A 26,172-nucleotide genomic window follows, 5' to 3' on the forward strand; every position below is an offset into this window, starting at 1 on the left:
ACTTCTGGCGGAAGTGTTCGAAGCTCTGGCAAGCTACGGCCTAAAGGTGAAACCCTCCAAGTGTCACCTCCTGAAACCAAAGGTGCAGTACCTGGGACACGTGGTGAGCGCTGACGGAGTGGCTCCCGACCCTGATAAGATCACCGCAATTAAGGAATGGCCAAGTCCCTCCAGTGTAAAGGAAGTGCGGCAGTTCCTCGGGTTGGTAGGCTACTACCGCAGGTTCATCCCCGGTTTCACCAAAAAGGCAGCTCCTATGCAGGACCTCCTGATAGGCCAGTCCCGGAAGGCCAAGAACCAGAAGCCGCCCTTCAGATGGGAGAAGTTGGAAGAAGAGTCCTTCCGCCAGCTGAAGATGGCCCTCACGGGGGATGAAATCCTGGCGTACCCGGATTACAGCCAGCCCTTTATCCTCTACACCGACGCAAGTAACATCGGGCTAGGAGCCGTGCTGTCCCAGATCCAGCAGGGGAAAGAGCGAGTAATCGCTTACGCCAGCCGAAAACTGCGACCCACCGAAAGAAACCCTGAGAATTACAGCTCATTTAAGCTAGAGTTCCTGGCAGTGGTGTGGGCAGTCACCGAACGCTTTAAGCACTACCTCGCTTCTTCCCGGTTCGTCGTGTACACGGATAACAACCCGTTGACACACCTGGACACGGCAAGACTCGGTGCCCTAGAGCAGAGATGGATGGCCCGCCTGTCCAACTACGAGTTCACCATCAAATACCGGGCAGGACGCTCCAATACCAACGCGGACGCCCTGTCCAGGATGCCAAACCTACCGGACGTAGGAGAAGATCCAGAGGGACTGGAAGAAGTCGAACTCCCCGCGTTTCACCGTCATGGGACTATCCAGTATTCCCATCGGGTAAGGAGTAAGCAAGGCGCTACGCTTAACCCCTTACCTCACTACAACTGGGCGGAAACGCAAGACAGTGACCCTGCCGTCCGGCTGGTGAAGGAGATGCTGACTCGGCCAGAGGCTCGCCTTGACCCAGACGCTCCGGAGGAAGCCAAGCAACTGTGGGCAGAAAAGAGTAGACTGTTCCTTTACAAGGGGAAGTTGTGCCGCAGGATGGTTAACTCCCGGACGCATGAACTAATCTGGCAAGTAGTGGTGCCACGACGAGACGCAGCCATGGTGATGGAGGCATACCACGATGGAGCTGGGCATTTCGGATGGAAGAAGCTGGAGTTCCTGCTGCGCGGGCGGTTCCATTGGGTAGGCATGAGGGGAACCATCGAGAGGTGGTGCAGAGACTGTGGCCCGTGCAACCTGAGGAGGAAGGACCGTGCCAGCCAGAAGACTCCCCTGCAGTCCATCGTCACCCGGCAGCCGTTGGAACTGGTAGCCTTGGATCATGTAAAACTGACCCCAAGCAGAAGTGGCTACGTCTACGCGTTAACCATCGTGGATCATTACTCCCGGTTCTTGGTTGTCGTCCCCGTCAAGGACTTAACGGCTCAAACAGCAGCTAGAGCCTTCCAGCAGCACTTCTGCCGTCCACACGGGTACCCGGACCAAGTGCTGACGGACCAGGGACCTGCCTTTGAAGCGGAGGTCTTCCAGGAATTCTGCAATCTGTATGGCTGCCGGAAGATAAGGACGACACCCTATCATCCGCAAACTAATGGACTTTGTGAGAAAATGAACCAGGTGGTAATGGATCTTCTGAAAACGTTGCCCCTGGAAGAACGCAGTCTGTGGCCTGAGAAGCTGCCCGATCTGGTGGACCTATACAACCACATCCCGGTAGGTTCCACCAACTGTACCCCGGCTTACCTAATGAGGGCGAGACCTGGTAAGTTACCTGTTGACCTGGAAATGGGAGTCCTGACACCCGAGGACACTTCACCAGAAGCAGACTGGGACACAGAGAGGCAGCAGCAGTACCGGAAAGTACAGGAGAGCGTGGAGCGAAGTCTCTGTCAGACTAGGGAGAGACAAGAGAAAACTTACAACCAGTATGCTCCCGCTGTTCCCCTGGTGCCCGGAGAGCAGGTCTTGAAGAGGAAAAGACGGCTCCACAAGTTGGACGACCAGTGGGAGAAGGACCCGTACACCGTACTGCCCTCAAGCCACGAGAACCCGAAGGTCTGTACCATCAGTAAAGACGGAGGGGAGACCACAGCCATTGTATCCCGGGATCACCTGAAGAAGTGTCCTGAACAGCTACGGAACCCTGAAGAGGAACAAGAAGACCATCGACCCGTAGAGGAAAGGGAAGATATGGTTAGTACTGTGCTCGGAGACTTCCCTCGGTCTTGGACTCAAGTCAATGGTGCAGTTGTGGTACCCGTACTCACCTTCCTCCAACCAGCATCCCAAGCACCTACGGAGCAACAGGTAGAGCTGGAAGAACAGCCGGTCCAGGAGGCAGAAGACCCCACACCAGCAGATCAGGAGGATCAACCCTCTGCTTGCAGTGAGCCTGCCATATCCCTAGTGAGCCAAAGGGCCCGTAGACAGCTGCCCAATTTACACTTGACAGCTCCTACACCCTGTAGTTCAGGGCCAGACAGTCAGCTCCGTAGGTCCACTAGGGCCACTAGAGGCCAGTTACCCGCACGTTGGAGGATTTGAAGTGTATAAATTGTTTTATTTGTGGTTACCTGTTTTTCTTGTTGCTTGTGTATAATTATGTGTTTCTAGTTGTTTATAGGAGTCTTTGGTGGATTTACCGGGAATCCTGTGTACATAGTTGGAGCGTAACCCAGGACGGACTAAAGACTGTTAAGGACTCGGGGCAGGACAGACCCCTACCTGGTTACGTCTCCCTGTTTTGGTGAAATGGACACCTTGCTTTCTTCAAAGACTGCACCCGGTTACGTACATGCTGTGACCACCTTTATGTGTTTCTTTATTGTATTGTTATTGTTATATCTTGTTATGTTTTTCTAAAATATGTTTAGTCCCGGAGTACTAAATTTCACTAGGGGGGATTGTGACACCCCAGGGGTCTGGTTGCCACAGTGATAGAGATATTACGTCTGAGAGCAGGTGGGAGGTCTCTTGGTCAGGAATCCTATGCATACCACACCTCCTGCACAGTCCTGGGAGGGGAAGAACTTCCCCTATATAAAACTGGGGCTGAGGCAGGGTTAGTGAGTAGAGAAGAAGTAGAGACAGAGAAAAGAAGCAAATATAGGAACAGAACATCAGGAGCTCTGTGGGAGCAGTGTTACAAGGAGTCAGGGGCTGGCAGCTGCAGCGCTCGCCCTGACTGAGAAGATTTCTTACCGGACCCGGAGTCCGAGGCTGTGGGGACTAACTCCTACCCAGCAGCAGAATCCGTCAGGCAGGGGATTCCAGGTCCTCTGGCCAAGAAACCCGAAGGCACGGTCACACGCGTGGGACCAGCACCGCCGTCGTGGAGCGGAAGCTACTAGAAGGCCCCGAGTCACCGGCCATACGGGTGAGCACCACACGGTACACTCAGGGACGTGGGCTACTTATACCCGCCTCTAGCAAGGTAGCCAGAAGAGTACAGTTAGTTTGGGAGGCCTACAACTCCGCCTGGCCAGGGGAGATCCCATCTGCTCAAGGACTGACCAGGCCCCAATCGCTAGCCAGTACTCCGGGAGGGTCTATCTTTGTCACCAGTAAAGACCCTGAACTACACCGTACCGTCTCCGAGTGGTTCCTGCTACCCCCATCATCCACGTCGGCTGCCCTGAGGCCATACCCCTCCCGTTGGGGGTTATACTATCACGCTGCACAATCCTACCACCGGCCTCAGCGGTCTGCCCTGCAGCAGCAGCTCCTTAGCTGTACTCAACGGGTGGCGTAGTCGTCCAACATCTCCGCTGATACATCGCCGCTCAGTTTGACTCCCTGGGCACGGACTGGGTCACCGCCACGAGACTACAACCCTCAACAGATCCGGCTCCGGGTAAGCTCCCGCGTGCGCAACGCAGCGCGACACAGGCCCAGTGGCGCGTCATATACCTCTCTACCCCGCTCCATGATTTCATTCTCAGATGTATACCTCTCTACCCCACTCCAGGACTTCATTCTCAGATGTATACCTCTCTACCCCACTCCATCACTTCATTCTCAGATGTATACCTCTCTACCCCCCTCCATCACTTCATTCTCAGATGTATACCTCTCTACCCCACTCCATCACTTCATTCTCAGATGTATACCTCTCTACCCCACTCCATCACTTCATTCTCAGATGTATACCTCTCTACCCCACTCCATCACTTCATTCTCAGATGTATACCTCTCTCCCCCGCTCCATCACTTCATTCTCAGATGTATACCTCTCTACCCCGCTCCATGATTTCATTCTCAGATGTATACCTCTCTACCCCACTCCATCACTTCATTCTCAGATGTATACCTCTCTACCCCGCTCCATCACTTCATTCTCAGATGTATACCTCTCTACCCCGCTCCATGATTTCATTCTCAGATGTATACCTCTCTACCCCACTCCATCACTTCATTCTCAGATGTATACCTCTCTACCCCGCTCCATCACTTCATTCTCAGATGTATACCTCTCTACCCCGCTCCATGATTTCATTCTCAGATGTATACCTCTCTACCCCGCTCCATGATTTCATTCTCAGATGTATACCTCTCTACCCCGCTCCATCACTTCCCTCCCATTCCCATACATCTCCTGCTTTATTCCTTTGCTTTGTTTACAATCCCCTCATCACTCCACCATTTCCTCCTCATCGTGCCTTTGACATGACTCCATCACTCCCATCTTTAGCTTTTCCATTCCTTCTCATCTATTCCCTCCTTCTTAGGCTTGCTTCTTTCGTCTCAGACACTTTCTCCCACCGACAACTCTCGTTCCTCGTATGACTCATATTTTCCCCCCATAACAATCCCTCTCATGAGAAATCCAGATAAAACACTCAGCCTCATGACAACTTATCTATGGAGGCTCCGCTTCTCTTCAGGAACATGTGATCTTGTCTTAGTAACCTCTTTCCATAACCATAACAGAGACGATAAAAAAATCTACTATTCTTGTAAACGGAGGGGGAAAAAATCCAATATTCCTAGAATAAAAGGATCATAGTGAAAAAAGGAATGGAGAGGAGACCTTTATAGCCGCCCATGGTTTAAGATGTCCCTCAAGAATGTTTGGAGAAAATGGTCGCTTGTCCTTCTACATATGGCAATGTAGTGCGTAATAAATACTTCTACTGAAGACTGTGCTGGGACTTATAGTTCATCCTATACTTTAACCTATGCTGGAATGAGGAAACATCTGACAGGAAAGACTCCCACACATCAGGATGTTAAAAAGAAGTGACAATTTCTTCTTCCAACTAATTGAGTTTCAGAGTGTGATAAAAGTAACACCTGTCACCACCCCCTGTCTCCGCCATTTGTGTGCCATGTGCAATATCTTATCATCCCTACTATATACTGTCACCTACAACTGCTGTCAGACCTGCAGAGCATTGCACTTATGATAAAAAATCATCTTCGAGCACTCCAAAGTCTCCCATACACATGAAATGACCTGCAGGACCAGGTACGGGTACATGTACAGACCTGCAGGACCAGGCAAGGGTACAGATACATGTACAGACCTGCAGGACCAGGCATGGGTACAGGTACATGTACAGACCTGCAGGACCAGGCATGGGTACAGGTACATGTACAGACCTGCAGGACCAGGCATGGGTACAGGTACATGTACAGACCTGCAGGACCAGGCATGGGTACAGGTACATGTACAGACCTGCAGGACCAGGCATGGGTACAGATACATGTACAGACCTGCAGGACCAGGCATGGGTACAGGTACATGTACAGACCTGCAGGACCAGGCATGGGTACAGGTACATGTACAGACCTGCAGGACCAGGCATGGGTACAGGTACATGTACAGACCTGCAGGACCAGGCATGGGTACAGATACATGTACAGACCTGCAGGACCAGGCATGGGTACAGATACATGTACAGACCTGCAGGACCAGGCAAGGGTACAGATACATGTACAGACCTGCAGGACCAGGCAAGGGTACAGATACATGTACAGACCTGCAGGACCAGGCAAGGGTACAGATACATGTACAGACCTGCAGGACCAGGCATGGGTACAGGTACATGTACAGACCTGCAGGACCAGGCAAGGGTACAGATACATGTACAGACCTGCAGGACCAGGCATGGGTACAGGTACATGTACAGACCTGCAGGACCAGGCAAGGGTACAGATACATGTACAGACCTGCAGGACCAGGCATGGGTACAGGTACATGTACAGACCTGCAGAACCAGGCATGAGTACAGATACATGTACAGACCTGCAGGACCAGGCATGGGTACAGGTACATGTACAGACCTGCAGGACCAGGCATGGGTACAGGTACATGTACAGACCTGCAGGACCAGGCAAGGGTACAGATACATGTACAGACCTGCAGGACCAGGCAAGGGTACAGGTACATGTACAGACCTGCAGGACCAGGCATGGGTACAGGTACATGTACAGACCTGCAGGACCAGGCATGGGTACAGGTACATGTACAGACCTGCAGAACCAGGCATGGGTACAGATACATGTACAGACCTGCAGGACCAGGCATGGGTACAGATACATGTACAGACCTGCAGGACCAGGCATGGGTACAGGTACATGTACAGACCTGCAGGACCAGGCATGGGTACAGATACATGTACAGACCTGCAGGACCAGGCAAGGGTACAGATACATGTACAGACCTGCAGGACCAGGCATGGGTACAGGTACATGTACAGACCTGCAGGACCAGGCATGGGTACAGATACATGTACAGACCTGCAGGACCAGATATGGGTACAGATACATGCACAGACCTGCAGGACCAGGCAAGGGTACAGATACATGTACAGACCTGCAGGACCAGGCAAGGGTACAGGTACATGTACAGACCTGCAGGACCAGGCAAGGGTACAGATACATGTACAGACCTGCAGAACCAGGCATGGGTACAGATACATGTACAGACCTGCAGGACCAGGCATGGGTACAGATACATGTACAGACCTGCAGGACCAGGCATGGGTACAGGTACATGTACAGACCTGCAGGACCAGGCATGGGTACAGGTACATGTACAGACCTGCAGGACCAGGCAAGGGTACAGATACATGTACAGACCTGCAGGACCAGGCATGGGTACAGGTACATGTACAGACCTGCAGGACCAGGCATGGGTACAGATACATGTACAGACCTGCAGGACCAGGCATGGGTACAGGTACATGTACAGACCTGCAGGACCAGGCAAGGGTACAGATACATGTACAGACCTGCAGGACCAGGCATGGGTACAGGTACATGTACAGACCTGCAGGACCAGGCATGGGTACAGGTACATGTACAGACCTGCAGGACCAGGCATGGGTACAGGTACATGTACAGACCTGCAGGACCAGGCATGGGTACAGGTACATGTACAGACCTGCAGGACCAGGCATGGGTACAGGTACATGTACAGACCTGCAGGACCAGGCATGGGTACAGGTACATGTACAGACCTGCAGGACCAGGCAAGGGTACAGATACATGTACAGACCTGCAGGACCAGGCATGGGTACAGGTACATGTACAGACCTGCAGGACCAGGCATGGGTACAGATACATGTACAGACCTGCAGGACCAGGCATGGGTACAGATACATGTACAGACCTGCAGGACCAGGCATGGGTACAGATACATGTACAGACCTGCAGGACCAGGCATGGGTACAGGTTGATGTACAGACCTGCAGGACCAGGCATGGGTACAGGTACATGTACAGACCTGCAGGACCAGGCACGAGTGCATGTACGCACTTGCAGGACCAGGCATGGGTACATGTACAGACCTGCAGGACCAGGCACGGGTACAGGTACAGACCTACAGGACCAGGCATGGGTACATGTACAGACCTGCAGGAACAGGCACGAGTGCATGTACACACCTGCAGGACCAGGCATGGGTACATGTACAGACCTGCAGGAACAGGCACGAGTGCATGTACAGACCTGCAGGAACAGGCACGAGTGCATGTACGCACCTGCAGGAACAGGCATGGGTACATGTACAGACCTGCAGGACCAGGCATGGGTACATGTACAGACCTGCAGGATCAGGCATGGGTATATGTACAGACCTGCAGGTCCAGGCATGGGCACATGTACATGTACAGACCTGCAGGTCCAGGCATGGGTACATGTACAGATCTGCAGGACCAGGCATGGGTACATGTACAGATCTGCAGGACCAGGCATGGGTACATGTACAGATCTGCAGGACCAGGCACGGGCACATGTACAGATACACTGCTGTCTGGAGCACAAGGGCCCCTTCGTTGTGCTAAATATGGGGTCCTGAGAGTCAAACTAGCTTGTGGTTCCTCTGGAGAAACGATTACCGCATCCATTTGACGCGCCCCCTGAGCCTGTGCTGTGCAGGGGAACCCGGAACCGGGCCTGTTGTAGAATGCTGGGGGTTGTAGTCTCCGTGTGGCGGTGACCCGGTCCGTGCCCAGGGTGGTCAAACCAGTGGCAGTCTTAATGTATAGCAAATGTCCGACTATGCCACCCGTGGATTGCGGTCAGTGGGGACCACCGCCGCGCTGCAGACCGCTGAGGCTGATGTTGTTTGCGCAGCTGAGTATGGGATAACTCCCCACGGGAGAAGTATTGCCTCAGGGCAGCTAATGTGAGAAATGATGGGAGTGATGGTGTGAGCGTCCCAGTGCTAATGGTGCTGGTGCGGCGAGGAACAACAGAGACGTGCGGTTGCAGTTTTCAATGCTTTACTCAGTTGTTGTTCATGTCAGTGCTGCAGGCGATGACTGCCCGAGCCGTGCCGCGTCCACCAGGCGAGGGACTCGGTCAACTCCCAGGTAATTCCAGAGTGTGGTTCAGAGCTCCCTTCTCTACCTTTCTCTGGCCGTCCCCACCAGTGACCCACCTTTGTCCAGCTTCCTCGGGCCTTCTGTTGGCGAAACCTCTCCCGGTTTCCCTGACCCTATGTGGTATGCTTTCCTGGTGGATGTAGTGAGGGGTCGCACCAAGATGTGGTAACAACCTCCGGTCTTTGGCTGAGGAATCTGTTGCCTCCACCAATTTGGGTTCCGGTACCCTGCTCTGCCAACCCTTCACCCTGTATCTCCTCTGGGCATATGGGGTTCCTTCTGTCCTCGTGTCTCTGGGCCTTTCTCTGTGTTCCTTGCTTCCTTTCTCCTCTGTTCCAGTTCCTTTCTTACTTTCCTTTCCGCTCCTTCTCCTCTCTCATTCTGCTGTTTCTGGCCTCCACTCCAGGCCTGCCTCTGGAGCTGGGCCCAGACTGAGCCACAGCTCCCTGTCAGCCCTCTCTGGCTGAGCTCCTGTCTTCTTCTCCTCCTCTCTGAACTGAACCGGACTGAACCCTGTTCTAAGATGGTGCCCACCTTTTATACCTCCTTCTAACACCCGAGCCCAGGTGACTAGCAACCAATGGGCTCCTACCTATGCCCAGAGACCCACCCCTATCTGCTCCTACACCACTGGGTATTCCACCCCCTCCCCACTCCAGCCAGGGACAGATGCTGTCGTGCCTGCACTTCTGTCTAGTGGGAGCACCGTTGAGCTGTCCCTCGGAAATGGGGTGTGTGTGGTGCATGCAGCTTACTGAGTCCTGGTCCACACTCCATCCTTACCCGGGAGTGGAATATCACACCTCTGGTTTGAGGTACAATACCCCTGTAGCAGCCGAGCCCTCGGGGTGCTACATTACCCCCTGGTAAATCACAGCACGTCCTCGGGCTGGAAAAGAGCAAAACAATTTAAACATACAAATTTTTAGAATGCATTCGTATATAAGACAATAACTATAAACCCATCCCTTTATGGGAGGTACTTTTCTCTTTTAACTTTGCTGGTACTCTTTTTCTTTTCTTTAACATTCTTCTGTCACTAGCTATGGTCAAAACTACCGGAACTCTTTTAGCATATAAAACATCACATGAAACATTTGCATTATTATTCTAGCAGCATATAAAACTTTTCAATATAAAACTTTTTCAAGTAGAACATTCTTGAGCTCTGGCCGCTGTGCAACTTGCGACCAGGAAAAGGTGCAACAGTCCATTTAATCTGCCTTGAGGTAGACGTTGCGGTTTTTGTATAAAACCAGTAGGGGGCGCTTTAGGAAGTGCAACTATTTACAGGGATGGCCGCTCTCAGTCCTCGGCCAGTGGGGATAGGGGAATGGCTGTTCACAGTCCTCAGCCTGGTTAGGGATTAAGGGGGTTAACTTGCACACGGGTAACAGTCCTTTAACTATTCCACACTAGTCCCAACGGGGACCACACTTCAATCAGCAACAGTTCTTATACCCGTACGGGTAACTATGTACAGTTCCACTTTACCGTTCACTGGTAACGGTGTCCTCCTGATGCTCCTTGCTCTTCCGGGTAATCTTCTGATCCGTCCGGACCCTCAGTGTACTCCGTGTCTGGGCGGTACTGCAGTTCCTCCTCCGTGAGCCGGTGAACGTGGAGGGCGTACAGTCCCTTTGCGCCCTTGTGCCGGGTGTAGGTGACCAAGTCACCGGGGTACAGGTCACGGCCGTGATGTCCCTCTGGCAGGTGGCTTTCAACGTCCCTTCTAGTGACAAAGACGTCGGTGTCAGCCTCCGGGTCTCTGATGAAGCCCCAGCCATGCTCTAGCTGGAACTTGACTACGGTCCCGGTGGCTCTGGGACCGCGGATGGCGTGGGTGTCTTGTCGGGCCCTCCTCTTCTGTTCCGCGCTCCTGGCCTGGAGTCGCTCCTCCCTGATGCGCCTCTGCCGCCGCTCTCTTTCATAGGTGGCCAGCTGCTGACGGCAGCAATCCAGGCACTGGGCTGCTTCCGCCCGGGTCTCCTGGGTGAACCCCATGAGACTCTCGCCGGTGGGGTCCCATGCAAACTGGGCATCCTCCAGCGGGGGTAGAGTGATGTTGGCGGGCTCCGGGGCCGGGATCAGAGGCTCGCTCAGGGGTTGTTCTCCCCGGAGACGGGGGTTGTCAAACTCTGGTGGCCACTCAAAGGGCAGCCCGTCCGGGCTGGTATGTTGGGCGTACAGGTCCGCACCCAGGGGCGGCACCGCGGGCTTCGGACGTGTGGCAGCGCCCGGGGGCACTCGGCCTTGCGACCAGGCCGGTGGTCGCTTGTTGGTCGCCCGGGGGTGGCACCGCCAAGGTAGGGGGCGCTGGTGAGGCAGTGACGCCCGGGTGTGCTGGGCCTTGCGTCCTGGCCTGTGACGTCTCCCGCGTTACGGCGCCCGGGTTCAGAGGGCACAGCGCGGGGCGGGATGACGGTTCTCGCTGCCTGAGGCCTAGCTGGCGGCAGTGGAGACGTGGTGTCAGGTACGGTCCCCGGGGCTTTGGGTCCCGCAATGGAGGGTGAGGGCAGGCTGGTGTTCCCAGGGCTTGGGGTGGTGGCGTCCCCATTACCTGCCTCGGTCTCCATGGCCTCCTCCGCGGCGTCGTCTGCAGCTGCCGGTCCCGGCGGGGTCCTACGCTGGCTGCCTTCGTGCTGCCGGGTCATCTCCTCCTTCCACCCGGCAAACACATCCCGCTGCGCCCGGACCATTCTTCTGTTTAGGTCTTCCAGCGCTGCGCGTGCACTGCCCAGGTCTCTAGGCAGCTGGGCCAGCAACTCTGTCAGGCTGCAGGGTGGCTCAGCTTGCAGCAGGCTGCGGGCCAGGGTGCTGGTGGAGTTCTCTGCTCCTTCCATCTCCGGGTGCAGCAGGTCCAGACTGATCAAGGCCGCACCCAGCCCCTCAGTTTTCTTTCCTATCCACCCCCACGGGGGCTGGTCTTGGGGGCATCTGCTGACAATCACCCTCAGGGGCAGCCCCCCCACGTTGATGGACATCTCCACTGCTGCACTCATGGCTGGTGGGGGCGGGCTCCTTCTTTGGCGCCATTCTGGGACCTGGCCCACGATGGGAGGTGGCTTCCTGCTGTCTTTTGGTGCGCACATAATGGCGTCCGCTTTGCCAGGGCGGGAAAAACGGATGAAGACGGCGGGAAACGGTCCAAGATGGCGTCCGATGGCGGGAATCGGCTCCGGATGGTGGGGAAACGACTCCGGACGGCGGGAAACTTCTGGAAATGGCGGGAGACTTCTTTTTAAGGTACATGTGCAGTTTTCTCCAGGCACGCAATACCCGCTTGTGGCGGGTTGGTAATGATCCTGCCGACTACGCCAAAGTTGACGCGCCCCCTGAGCCTGTGCTGTGCAGGGGAACCCGGAACCGGGCCTGTTGTAGAATGCTGGGGGTTGTAGTCTCCGTGTGGCGGTGACCCGGTCCGTGCCCAGGGTGGTCAAACCAGTGGCAGTCTTAATGTATAGCAAATGTCCGACTACGCCACCCGTGGATTGCGGTCAGTGGGGACCGCCGCCGCGCTGCAGACCGCTGAGGCTGATGTTGTTTGCGCAGCTGAGTATGGGATAACTCCCCACGGGAGAAGTATTGCCTCAGGGCAGCTAATGTGAGAGATGATGGGAGTGATGGTGTGAGCATCCCAGTGCTAATGGTGCTGGTGCGGTGAGGAACCACAGAGACGTGCGGTTGCAGTTTTCAATGCTTTACTCACAGTTGTTGTTCATGTCAATGCTGCAGGCGATGACTGCCCGAGCCGTGCCACGTCCACCAGGTGAGGGACTCGGTCAACTCCCAGGTAATTCCAGAGTGTGGTTCAGAGCTCCCTTCTCTACCTTTCTCTGGCCGTCCCCACCAGTGACCCACCTTTGTCCAGCTTCCTCGGGCCTTCTGTTGGCGAAACCTCTCCCGGTTTCCCTGACCCTATACGGTATGCCTTTCTGGTGGATGTAGTGAGGGGTCGCACCAAGATGTGGTAACAACCTCCGGTCTTTGGCTGAGGAATCTGTTGCCTCCACCAATTTGGGTTCCGGTACCCTGCTCTGCCAACCCTTCACCCTGTATCTACTCTGGGCATATGGGGTTCCTTCTGTCCTCGTGTCTCTGGGCCTTTCTCTGTGTTCCTTGCTTCCTTTCTCCTCTGTTCCAGTTCCTTTCTTATTTTCCTTTCCGCTCCTTCTCCTCTCTCTTTCTGCTGTTTCTGGCCTCCACTCCAGGCCTGTGTAGCACCCTGAGGATTCGGCTGCTACAGGGGTATTACACCTCAAGCCAGAGGTGTGGTATTCCACTCCCGGGTAAGGATGGAGTGTGGAACTGAGCTCAGTAGGCTGCATGCACTACACACATCCCATTTCCGGGGGACAGACCAATGGTACTCCCACTAGAGAAATGTGCAGGTACGACAGTGTCTGTCCCTGGCTGGAGTGGGAGGGGGTTGGAACATCCCAGTAGTGTAGGGGCAGATAGGGGGAGCAGTCTGGGTAGTGCTAGGAGCTCATTGGGTGCTGGTCACCTGAGCTCACACATAGAGGGAGTATATAAGGTGGGAACCATCTTAGATCAGAGTCAGTCAGTCAGTCAGTCAGTCTGTCAGAGTTGAGTCAGAGAAGCAGAGCAGCTCAGCCAGCTCCAAGGCCAAGAGAGAGAGAGAGGAGAAAGAAGGACCCAGAGGGGGAGAAGAGAGAACTCCAAGAACCCAAGATTAGATCAGCGGGTGAAGAGTTGGCACAAGGGTACCGGATCCCAAGCTGGTGGAGGGCCCTAATCCTTAGCCAGAGACCGGAGGTCGTGGGCAGGATCTGCCACGACCACCCACTAAATCCACCCGGAAGGCAAACCAAGAATAGGGTCAGGGAACCCAGAGACAAGGGTTTACCAACAAGAGGCCCGAGGGAGCCGGACTTAGGTGGATCCCTGGTGGGGAAGGCCAGAGAGAAGGAACGTCAGAAAGGGAGCTCAGGATCACGCTCCAGAATTACTTGGGAGTTGGCCGAGTCCAGGACCTGGTGGACGCAGCACGGCTCGGGCGGTCACTCAAGGCCGGAGTGACCAGAACAAAAGCAGTAAGTAAAGACCCTGAACTGCACAGCCCGACTCTGAGTCTCATTACCATCCTCACTGCACCTCCACAACCACCATCCTCTACACCTGACCCCCTGAGGCTATACCCCTCCCGTTGGGGGTTATACTACCTGAGCTGCACACACATCACCAGCCTCAGTGGACCCTGCTGCAGCGGCGGCCGTAGTGACCGCAAATCAACGGGTGGCGTAGTCGACATTAAAGAACATCCAGCAACATCTGTAGGACTGCCACACACTGAGCTTGACACCCTGGGCACGGACCGGGTCACCGCCACTCGGAGACTACAACCCCCATCTGATCCGGCTCCGGGTATCCCCCAAACAACACTGGCCCAGGGGGCGCGTCACCTGCCTCTGGAGCTGGGCCCAGACTGAGCCACAGCTCCCTGTCAGCCCTCTCTGGCTGAACTCCTGTCTTCTTCTCCTCCTCTCTGAACTGAACCAGACTGAACCCTGTTCTAAGATGGTGCCCACCTTTTATACCTCCTTCTAACACCCGAGCCCAGGTGACTAGCAACCAATGGGCTACTACCTATGCCCAGAGACCCACCCCTATCTGCTCCTACACCACTGGGTATTCCACCCCCTCCCCACTCCAGCCAGGGACAGATGCTGTCGTGCCTGCACTTCTGTCTAGTGGGAGCACCGTTGAGCTGTCCCTCGGAAATGGGGTGTGTGTGGTGCATGCAGCCTACCGAGCCCTGGTCCACACTCCATCCTTACCCGGGAGTGGAATATCACACCTCTGGTTTGAGGTGCAATACCCCTGTAGCAGCCGAGCCCTCGGGGTGCTACACATTCTTGTCACCCAATAGCAAAGAGGATGAGACTATCCATAGCTGAGTCCCTTTCTCAAAAGACCCCACAATGTGCCTTTTGGTATGTATGATTGCACAGTTCTCCATGGTGTTCAAATAATACCGCCATACAGTGCACATAACCCAAATAGAGCCATATACTGCTTATACAACTTCCAGAGGGAAAACACTGCTCATGTGCCGAACTTCCAAGCATCAGAGACATCTCCTGAGTCGGGTGGTGCTGAGACACTTCTGTCCTTCTATTATCCAGCCCTAGACCTTGACATCTTCAGTGAGAATCCATCAAACCTCTAAGTTCATGGCCACCACCAAAACAATAAAGATCAGAGAATTTATGATGTTTGTCTCCTGTCCATCATGTTATTTCTACTTCCAATAGGAATAACATGGCTGCTATTTTTCAGAAATAGCGCCACAGCTGTATACAGGTCGTGTGTGGTACTGCAGCTCATCCCCATGCACTTCGATGAAGCCAAACTGTAATACTGCGCACAACCCACAGACACGTGTGGCGCAGTTTCAGACAGAAAGTAGCCATATTTTTCTAATCCTGGAAAGCACCTTCAGTTCCTATTTGCTTGTTTTTAAATCCATGTTTCATTCTCCATTATTTTTTTCACTTTCCTATTGAGCCGACTCTTGCTTTTCCTATCTTGTTTCCTCTTCCTTATTCTGTTTTCTTTACTGATTCCATCCAGCTTCTCCTCTTTCCCTGCACTGATCCCAAATTCCCCCTCTCTTCTCAGCTTCACATTTCACCCAGGAGAGGGCGGAGGGCCCAGACTCCACAAGAGAGCTCAACATCTGTATCCCAGATGTACTCACACCCAAATGTGCCCTCCTACCTGAGGGAGATCTGCTTACTGCACTCCATCATCTTACTCTCCTGAAATATACAGATCCTTATAACTGATCCTCTTATTACCCCTGTAACCCGGCTTCTGATCCTCTTATTACCCCTGTAACCTCTTATTACAGTAACCCGGCTCCTGATCGTTGTATTACCCCTGTAACCTCTTATTACAGTAACCCGGCTCCTGATCCTTGTATTACCCCTGTAACCTCTTATTACAATAACCCGGCTCCTGATCCTCTTATTACCCCTGTAACCTCTTATTACAGTAACCCGGCTCCTGATCCTCTTATTACCCTGTAACCTCTTATTACAGTAACCCGGCTCCTGATCCTCTTATTACCCCTGTAACATTTTATTACAGTAACCTGGCTACTGATCCTTTTATTACCCCTGTAACCTCTTATTACAGTAACCCGGCTCCTGATCGTCTTATTACCCCTGTATCCTCTTATTACAGTAACTTGGCTCCTGATCCTCTTATTACCCCTGTAACCTCTTATTACAGTAACCCGGCTCCTGATCGTCTTATTACCCCTGTAACCTCTTCTTACAGTAACCCGGCTCCTGATCCTCTTATTACCCCTGTATCCTCTTATTACAGTAACTTGGCTCCTGATCCTCTTATTACCCCTGTAACTTCTTATTACAGTAACCCGGCTCCTGATCCTCTTATTACCCCTGTAACTTCTTATTACAGTAACCCGGCTCCTGATCCTTTTATCACCCCTGTAACCTCTTATTACAGTAACCCGGCTCCTGATCCTCTTATTACCCCTGTAACGTCTTATTACAGTAACCCGGCTCCTGATCCTCTTATTACACCTGTAACATCTTATTACAGTAACCCGGCTCCTGAGCCTATTACCCCTGTAACATTTTATTACAGTAACCTGGCTCCTGATCTTCTTATTACCCCTGTAACCTCTTATTACAGTAACCCAGCTCCTTATCCTTTTATTACCCCTGTAACCTCTTATTACAGCAACCCGGCTCCTGATCCCCTTATTACCCCTGTAACCTCTTCTTACAGTAATCCGGCTCCTGATCGTCTTATTACAGTAACTTGGCTCCTGATCCTCTTATTACCCTGTAACCTCTTATTACAGTAACCCGGCTCCTGATCGTCTTATTACCCCTGTATCCTCTTATTACAGTAACTTGGCTCCTGATCCTCTTATTACCCCTGTAACCTCTTATTACAGTAACCCGGCTCCTGATCCTCTTATTAACCCTGTAACCTCTTATTACAGTAACCCGGCTCCTGATCCTCTTATTACTCCTGTAACCTCTTATTACAGTAATCTGGCTCCTGATCCTCTTATTACCCCTGTAACCTCTTCTTACAGTAACCCGGCTCCTGATCCTCTTATTACCCCTGTAACCTCTTATTACAGTAACCCGGCTCCTGATTCTTTTATTACCCCTGTAACCTCTTATTACAGTAACCCGGCTCCTGATCCTCTTATTACCCCTGTAATCTCTTATTACAGTAACCCGGCTCCTGATCCTCTTATTACCCCTGTAACATCTTATTACAGTAACCCGGCTCCTGAGCCTATTACCCCTGTAACATTTTATTACAGTAACCTGGCTCCTGCTCTTCTTATTACCCCTGTAACCTCTTATTACAGTAACCCAGCTCTTGATCCTTTTATTACCCCTGTATCCTCTTATTACAGTAACTTGGCTCATGATCCTCTTATTAACCCTGTAACCTCTTATTACAGTAACCTGGCTCCTGATCGTCTTATTACCCCTGTAACCTCTTCTTACAGTAACCCGGCTCCTGATCCTCTTATTACCCCTGTATCCTCTTATTACAGTAACTTGGCTCCTGATCCTCTTATTACTCCTGTAACCTCTTATTACAGTAACCCGGCTCCTGATCCTCTTATTAACCCTGTAACCTCTTATTTCAGTAACCCGGCTCCTGATCCTCTTATTACTCCTGTAACCTCTTATTACAGTAACCTGGCTCCTGATCCTCTTATTACCTCTGTAACCTCTTATTACAGTAACCCGGCTCCTGATCCTCTTATTACCCTGTAACCTCTTATTTCAGTAACCCGGCTCCTGATCCTCTTATTACCCCTGTATCCTCTTATTACAGTAACTTGGCTCCTGATCCTCTTATTACCCCTGTAACCTCTTATTACAGTAACCCGGCTCCTGATCCTCATATTAACCCTGTAACCTCTTATTACAGTAACCCGGCTCCTGATCCTCTTATTACTCCTGTAACCTCTTATTACAGTAATCTGGCTCCTGATCCTCTTATTACCCCTGTAACCTCTTCTTACAGTAACCCGGCTCCTGATCCTCTTATTACCCCTGTAACCTCTTATTACAGTAACCCGGCTCCTGATTCTTTTATTACCCCTGTAACCTCTTATTACAGTAACCCGGCTCCTGATCCTCTTATTACCCCTGTAATCTCTTATTACAGTAACCCGGCTCCTGAGCCTATTACCCCTGTAACATTTTATTACAATAACCTGGCTCCTGATCTTCTTATTACCCCTGTAACCTCTTATTACAGTAACCCGGCTCCTGATCCTTTTATTACCCCTGTATCCTCTTATTACAGTAACTTGGCTCCTGATCCTCTTATTACCCCTGTAACCTCTTATTACAGTAACCTGGCTCCTGATCGTCTTATTACCCCTGTAACCTCTTCTTACAGTAACCCGGCTCCTGATCCTCTTATTACCCCTGTATCCTCTTATTACAGTAACTTGGCTCCTGATCCTCTTATTACCCCTGTAACCTCTTATTACAGTAACCCGGCTCCTGATCCTCTTATTAACCCTGTAACCTCTTATTTCAGTAACCCGGCTCCTGATCCTCTTATTACTCCTGTAACCTCTTATTACAGTAACCTGGCTCCTGATCCTCTTATTACCCCTGTAACCTCTTATTACAGTAACCTGGCTCCTGATCCTCTTATTACCCCTGTAACCTCTTATTACAGTAACCTGGCTCCTGATCCTCTTATTACCCCTGTAACCTCTTATTACAGTAACCCGGCTCCTGATCCTTTTATTACCCCTGTAACCTCTTATTACAGTAACCCGGCTCCTCATCCTTTTATTATCTTGTAATCTTCTATTACAGTAACCTGGCTCCTGATCCTCTTATTACCCCTGTAACCTCTTATTACAGTAACCCGGCCCCTGATCCTTTTATTACCCCTGCAACCTCTTATTACAGTAACCCGGCTCCTGATCCTCTTATTATCCCTGTAGCCTCTTATTACAGTAACTCGGCTCCTGATACTCTTATTACCCCTGTAACCTCTTATTACAGTAACCCGGCTCCTGATCCTCTTATTATCCCTGTAACCTCTTATTACAGTAACCCGGCTACTGATAGTCTTATTACCCCTGTAACCTCTTATTACAGTAACCCGGCTCCTGATCCTCTTATTACCCCTGCAACCTCTTAGTAGAGTAACCCGGCTCCTGATCCTTTTATTACCCCGTAATCTCTTATTACACCAACCCGGCTCCTGATCCTCTTATTACCCCTGTAACCTCTTATTACACCAACCCGGCTCCTGATCCTCTTATTACCCTGTAACCTCTTATTACAGTAACCCGGCTCCTGATCCTCTTATTACCCCTGTAACCTCTTATTACAGTAACCCGGCTCCTAATCCTCTTATTACCCCTGTAACCTCTTATTACAGTAACCAGGCTCCTGATCCTCTTATTACCCTGTAACCTCTTATTACAGTAACCCAGCTCCTGATCCTCTTATTACCCTGTAACCTCTTCTTACAGTAACCCGGCTCCTGATCCTCTTATTACCCTGTAACCTCTTATTATAGTAACCCGGCTCCTGATCCTCTTATTACCCTGTAACCTCTTATTACAGTAACCCGGCTCCGGATCCTCTTATTACCCCTGTAACCTCTTATCTCAGCTTTCATTATTCTTAGGATTCACCATCAGATTTCTGTCTTACCCTCTGTGTTTCATGACTATCTTGCTTAGCAGACATTCCATATATAGAGCTCAGCCATCTTGCAGATATAATCCGGATAGATTATTTGTGCACCAGCCAAGAAACTCCATACCTACATTACGCAGACTCCTTGGTTTACCCATAACTCCTGTACATGCTCCAGATTTTATATATCCAGATTATTACACCCAGCACCGATAATAAATCTCAAACGCTGTCATATCATTGCTTGCAAACAAGGTGAAAGCGTTGTAGAAAATTGTAATGCATTATCCAACCAATTTATGGAATATGATGTGCATTACATGACGGTATTGGGTCAATGTAGTGCATTATTATCTGGCCAATTTATGGAATATTATGTACATTATATGGCGGTAACACTGCATTGCATTATCTAACCATTTTATTTAATATGATATGCATTATATGGCGGTATTATTAGAAAATTGTATTGCATTTTCTAGCCACTTTATGGAATATGATGGGCATTATATGGTGGTATTGGGACACTGTAGTGCATTATTATTGCCTAGCCTCATTTTGGTTGATGATGTGCATTATATGGCGGTATTATAGCGAAACTGTCATAAATATTTCCTCCACAGATCTATCCAGACCCAGTAGAGAGTATACATAGCCTTTGTGGCCACTGTAGTGGCCTTGGTAAAAGGTAGACCGGTCCTGAACCCTCTTAGTGGAAGCCTGTCCGACCTCTCCCTCTAGGCGGGGACGGGAGGATGGGGGTGAATGGATCCTTAAATGTTAGCGGAGTGGAACAGTGTACAAAGAGTGTCTGGAGGACCTGACGTGTCTGTAATTTACATGAACAGGTCATTGATTTCAATAAAAATTGTGTAACGCTTCATTTTGCCTGCGGGGGCAGTATAGGGAGAATTGATCTTTGCTGCCAGGTCCTTCATTCCTTTGTGATTATGGTCCAGGGTTCGAATCCGCACCATGTCATACATGCTTTTCCCTAAAAAAAAAAACAAAATCCATGGTTCTTTCGCTCCTTTGTGTGTACCCATAGATCATTAGAACCAAAAAAATAAATAAATTCTGACATAAAATGTGAGGACGCGGCCCTTCTGCAAGTCTTGCGGAAAATTTAATATGATTCCAGTTTTCTGCCTCGTGTGGCGGAAAAGACCAGAAGCGAAAGTCCCACCTCCCCAGCCTTAAATGTCCTCCCTCACTCCTTGGTTCCAGATCATCTCTGAAATTTTCAGGTCACTGGGATGTAGCAGAGCTAAGTGTGTGTAGCAGAGCTGAGTGTGTGTAGCAGAGCTGAGTGTGTGTAGCAGAGCTGAGTGTGTGTAGCAGTGAGTGACCAGCTCGGATCTGCTACATCGGGTGCAGTTTTGTACAGACTCATCCTAATCCTTTCTCTGGGGGTCCATCACCGGACACACCCAAATCTCAGCGCTCCAGAGACTCTGCTGCTCCCACTTATTTCATCCGCAGAAGTGGATTTCGCCTTAAACGCGCTGGCACGCCACATAATGAAATGCAGATGTAGCAGAGCTGGGTTGGTCACTTGGCACAACTTGTAGCTATTAGATCACCATGTGTTTCTCTGTGCTTTTACATGGGACTGCAAGTCAATTCACCAACATTACCATTTAGTCGCCTAGAAAACAAATTCGGCTCTGCTACATCCGTGTTATATTACAGCCCCGGGGGGGGGGGGGGGGGGGGGGGTCGGACGTCGGAAACACAGGAAAATCTGGAATTCATAATCTTTGATTCTGTTTCTTTTTGGTCCCAGGAGCAAAGTAAGAAATTCCTGCTCCCTCCCTAAGACGCCGGCGAGAGAATAGATTGTCAGCTCTGTGGTTCACCCGTTATTATGGTGTTACGTAATATTATATAACGTCACGGCCATGAGCAGAGCGTCAGATCCCCGTACATTTCTGAATTAATATTGGACCCCGCTAATATTTTTTGCAATTTTTTTTCCTTCTTTTTGGAGGAGAAAAGCACCATCCTAATATTAAAAAAAAGTCTGCAGAGCATCGCACACCCCGTTATAGTGTCGCAGTCTGGTCCTATGTGTCCTAAGAAAATCTCACCCCATTATAGAGTCCCAATTTGGTTCCCTCTGCAGAGTATTGCACTAAGAAAAAATATATATATTATTCCACTTTATAGCATCACACACATCGATCTCCTCTGCAGAGCATTGCACAAAGTGTTACATTAGTCCCTGGTGCAGAGCATTGCACTAAGAAAATCACATCCAGTTGTAGAGTCCCAAACTGGTCCCCTCTGCAGAGCATTGCACTAAGAGAATCACACCCCATTATATAGTCCTAAACCTGTTCCTTCTGCAGAGCATCGTACTAAAAAATTATATATATATATATATATATATATATATATATATATATATATATATATATATCACACACTCTTTTGTAGTGTCATACACCGATCCCCGCTGCAGAACATTGCACAAAGTGTCACAATAGTCCCTGGTGCAGAGCATTGCACTAAGAAAATCACATCCCATTATAGAGTCCCAAATTGGTTCCCTTTGCAGAGAATAGTACTAAATATCTCTATATATATTTTGGTCCCATCTGCAGAGCATTGCACATCCCATTATAGTGTCGCAGTCTGGTCCCCTCTGCAGCACTATCACACCCCATTGTAGTATCAGACACTGCTCCCCCTCTGCAGAGCATTGCACTAGAGAGAATCACACCCCATTATAAAGTCCCAAACTGGTTCCCTTTGCAGAGCATTGCACGAAAAAAAAAAAATCACAACTTTTTTATAATGTCACACTTGTCCCCTCTGCAGAGCATTCCACTAAAAAAATATATCACACCTTATTATAGTTTCACACACAGGTCCTCCTCTGCATTGCATGCACAGCCCAGTATAGTCTCTGCAGAACATTGCACAAGAAAAAAAAAATCACACCACTTTATAGATTCACACTTTATAGTGTCTGCAGAGCATTGCACACCCCATTTTAGTGTCTCTCACACACACACCGATCCCCCTTTGCAGAGAATTGCCCTAAAAAAAAGTAAAAAAAAACCCCACTTAATTATACGGTCACATTTGTGTCCTCTGCAGAGCATTGCACTAAGAAAAATTGAATTCCATTATAGTTTCAGACACTGGTCCCCTCTGCAGAGCATTGCACACTACTTTATAGCGTTACACACCGATCCCCCTCTGCAGAGCATTGCACATAATATCACACTGAACTCCGGTGCAGAGCATTGCACTAAAAAAATAAATAAATGAAAAAAATCACACCCCATTATAGTGTCGCACACTGGTCTTCTCCGCAGAGTATTGCGCCAATATAATTCACATCCCATTATAGTGTAACACATTGGTACACCCTATTGCAGAGTGTCACACTCTGGTCACCTCTGCAGAGCGTTGCACAAAAAAATTAAAATAAAAAATCACACCCCATTATAATGTCTGTAAAGCGCTGCGGAGTACGATGGCGCCATACAATGCAAGCATAGTAAATAATAGTGTCACACCGGTCCCCTCTGCAGAGCATTGCACTTAGTGTCGCCCACTGGTCCCCTCTGCAGAGCATTGCGCATCCTCCAGCACATCTGGTCCTAGTTAGCGATCCTCTAAAATATCCATCCCAATCCTAGGGGTGTGGGGTTTGCAGAAATAGCCACGCTGGCATCTAAGCCCCCACCGCGGGGGTTTATAGAGTTAGACCCCTCTATTTAGTTCACCCTCCAAAAAGTTACCCCATTTTTCTTACGACTCACCCCAAATTCTCAGCCCTGTGTTCCAGCGCTCTCGCCCTGTGACTTCTCTCTTCTCTCTACTAGTAAAACCCCTCAGCTTCCAAACTCCAACCTCTCAGTGAGACCCCCTCCTCTCTCTACCCCACCCCCCCTCCTCTGTACATCTCTTAAAGAGACAGGACGACCAAAACAGGACAAAAAAAAAGTCATAAAATAAGTCATGAGACCTTTATAATGTGGCGGTGCCATGTGTGATTATTACTGGACATCGTGCGATACATAGTGATGCTGGATATCCGTATTTCCTGCCCTGTGTGAATGGGGCGCATTGATGGCAGCAGCACCTAGAGCCGGCATAAAAAAATATCTGCATTTATACAGTTATAATATATCCCCATCATTCCGGAAAAGCAAAATTAAAAGGTAAATTCATTTTTACAATTTTTTTTTTTTTTTACTTAGTTTTTACTACATTTATTGAAAAATGAGCCCTTTTATATTATTACTGTGACAGTTTAGAATATCACGACTGCTTTCTTCCAGAAACAGCGCCTCCCATATCCTCAGGCCGTGTCGGGTATTGCAACTCCGTACAATTGACATCAATACCGCTTCTGGGGAAGAAAAAAAAAAATCAGCCATTCATTTCTATTGCTCTTTAACATCTTTAAAAAACAAAATCTGATTCCGCATACTCTAAGAACAAGTTCACACTGAGTATTTAGTGAGTTTTCGATGCTGTAGATTTTCTGCACCAATCGACTGTGTTTTGTTTGTTTTTTTGCTGCAATATTCTGAAAACATGGCAAAAACGAGGCAATTTTATAGCGTTTTCTAAAGAAAAAAAACACTTAAAAAAAAGGCACTAGAAGCATCATGTGAACACGGCCCACTTGCGTTTTTTTTTTTTTATTGTTTTTTTTATTTTTTATTTTTTTACAGGATGTAAAAATGGGCTCAAATAAATTCTCCTTTTTTACATGTTTGTATTTATAGAAAATATACAGTGATGGGAAAAACCTCAGCCTAAAAGGAGAAATTCTTCATCTGATCTCATTGGCTGATAAAATACTGACGTCTAGTCCCGCCCCCGAGGAACATCCAAGACTGTAAAGAAGCCCCCAATTCTGGGTGGGTGGGTTTTATAGCTCTGCCCTTTTCAGATGGGGACAGAGCTGCAAATACCGGACAGGTGGCAACTGCTGCATGATCGTGACATGAGCCTGTGACTGGAAAGGCAACTTGGGGTCCATAAAAAGACCCCCCCAGAGGTGTCTGACCAAATTCCTTGAAGTTAGTGTATACTTAATAAAGGGGTTGTCCACAACTTTAAAATAAATGAGCCTGGAGTGGTGCAAATAAAAATATATAAAAACTAAAATAAAATAATAAAAATCTATACGTACTTCCCAGACCTCACTGATCCTTAGTTGGTCTCCTGTTTTTTTTCAGGCTCTGATGAAATGTGACCCCTGCAGCCAATCATCTGTCATTGATCAGCTGCAGAGGTCACCTAACTCCTCCCTCCAGAAATGGAAGCCAGAAGATTGGTGTAAGATACAGGGGTCCGGTATGTGAGTATAGGGTTTTTTTTATTTTTTAGCACCATTCTGGGCCTCATAATAATACTTTTTATATTAGTGAGCAACCCCATTAACAGATTGCAGTGTATGTGCATTATATATATATATATATATATATATATATATATATATATATATATATATATATATATATATATATATATATATATATATATATTTAGAGATATAGATATTTAGATAAATATATATATATGTACTTGTTAAAATAATTGAAAAATGTAAAAAAAATTAAAGCAAAATAAACACAAATTAGATTTAAAAAAAAAAATAAACTTTATTAAATATTAGTCTGAAGACATAAAATAATATCAACATATGATTGGTGGATGACGTAAAAAAAAACAAAACAATTTCAAATAATTGAATTTTCACATTTTTGCTGAAATAAAATTATTTTAAAAGGAAATACTAATGCACCTAAATAAAGTGAAACCCCTCTTGCAAAAATCAAAGCCTCATTCAGCTACGTCAAGCACGTGGGACCCCCATAAAATGATATTGCCCTCCTGCTAAACTGTATCTGTGGAGGACCAGACAGGTCCATACGTCACACACACAATGGATGTTCGGAAAAACGTAGGAGCTGGAAAATCCTGTTTCTGCCAACCTCATGTTACGTGCCCTATTACTGCGTTTGCCAAAAACAGGGAGCAACTTTTTGAAGAAAATATCCGGCCCAGAAGACGCCGCCCGGGATGAGGTGGCAGGTTGGCATAAAATCGTATTTGTACCAGGAGCCGAGGGCAGAAAACCCATAGAAGCCGTATGTCATCTGCTACTGTGAAAAGAAGAAGATTCCAGAATAATAGCAAAATCAGCAGTGCAGAGTATTTCAGAGTGTGTTGGGGACAATGATTGGTCCACTCCTATTCCTATGAGACGTCTTATTCGACATCAGCATATCTTGAAATACTCTGTGCTGCTGATCGTGCCACCATTCTGGCATCTCTTCTTCTATCATGTTGCAGCCTTGTGTATCTGGTAGGTTGCCACAGCAGCACAGAGTATTTCAGGATAGAAGCGCATTGATCCCGATGAGCGAGTGACTCGTTATCTCACGTCACTTGTTCATAGACAGAAGCAGAAAGCCGGTGGGAGGCGTCAAAAGGATGCAGAGAATAGGGGCGGTGTACCACAGCAGCGCAGAGTATTTCAGGATAGAAGTGCGCCAAAAAGTGAGTGACCGGGATTCTCTCTGTCTTCATAGTCAGCATGTGAGGATGATGAGGAACA

General features: G+C 49.2%; 1 protein-coding gene across 2 annotated transcripts in view; it reads right to left on the reverse strand.

Moving 5' to 3' along the window:
- The window catches only part of KANK2 (KN motif and ankyrin repeat domains 2), a 121,917-nt gene extending 98,438 nt beyond the window's left edge, over nucleotides 1-23,479 (reverse strand). For both annotated transcript variants that reach the window (XM_073654221.1, XM_073654222.1), the window contains exon 1: nucleotides 23,357-23,479. The gene's annotated coding sequence lies outside the window, so the exon portion shown is untranslated. The remainder of the gene's footprint in view (nucleotides 1-23,356) is intronic.
- Between the last annotated feature and the right edge of the window lie 2,693 nt (nucleotides 23,480-26,172).

The sequence above is a fragment of the Phyllobates terribilis genome, unplaced genomic scaffold (assembly GCF_046119375.1).
Source record: "Phyllobates terribilis strain yellow unplaced genomic scaffold, ASM4611937v1 Scaffold_11__3_contigs__length_659146591, whole genome shotgun sequence".
Lineage (NCBI taxonomy): Eukaryota > Metazoa > Chordata > Amphibia > Anura > Dendrobatidae > Phyllobates > Phyllobates terribilis.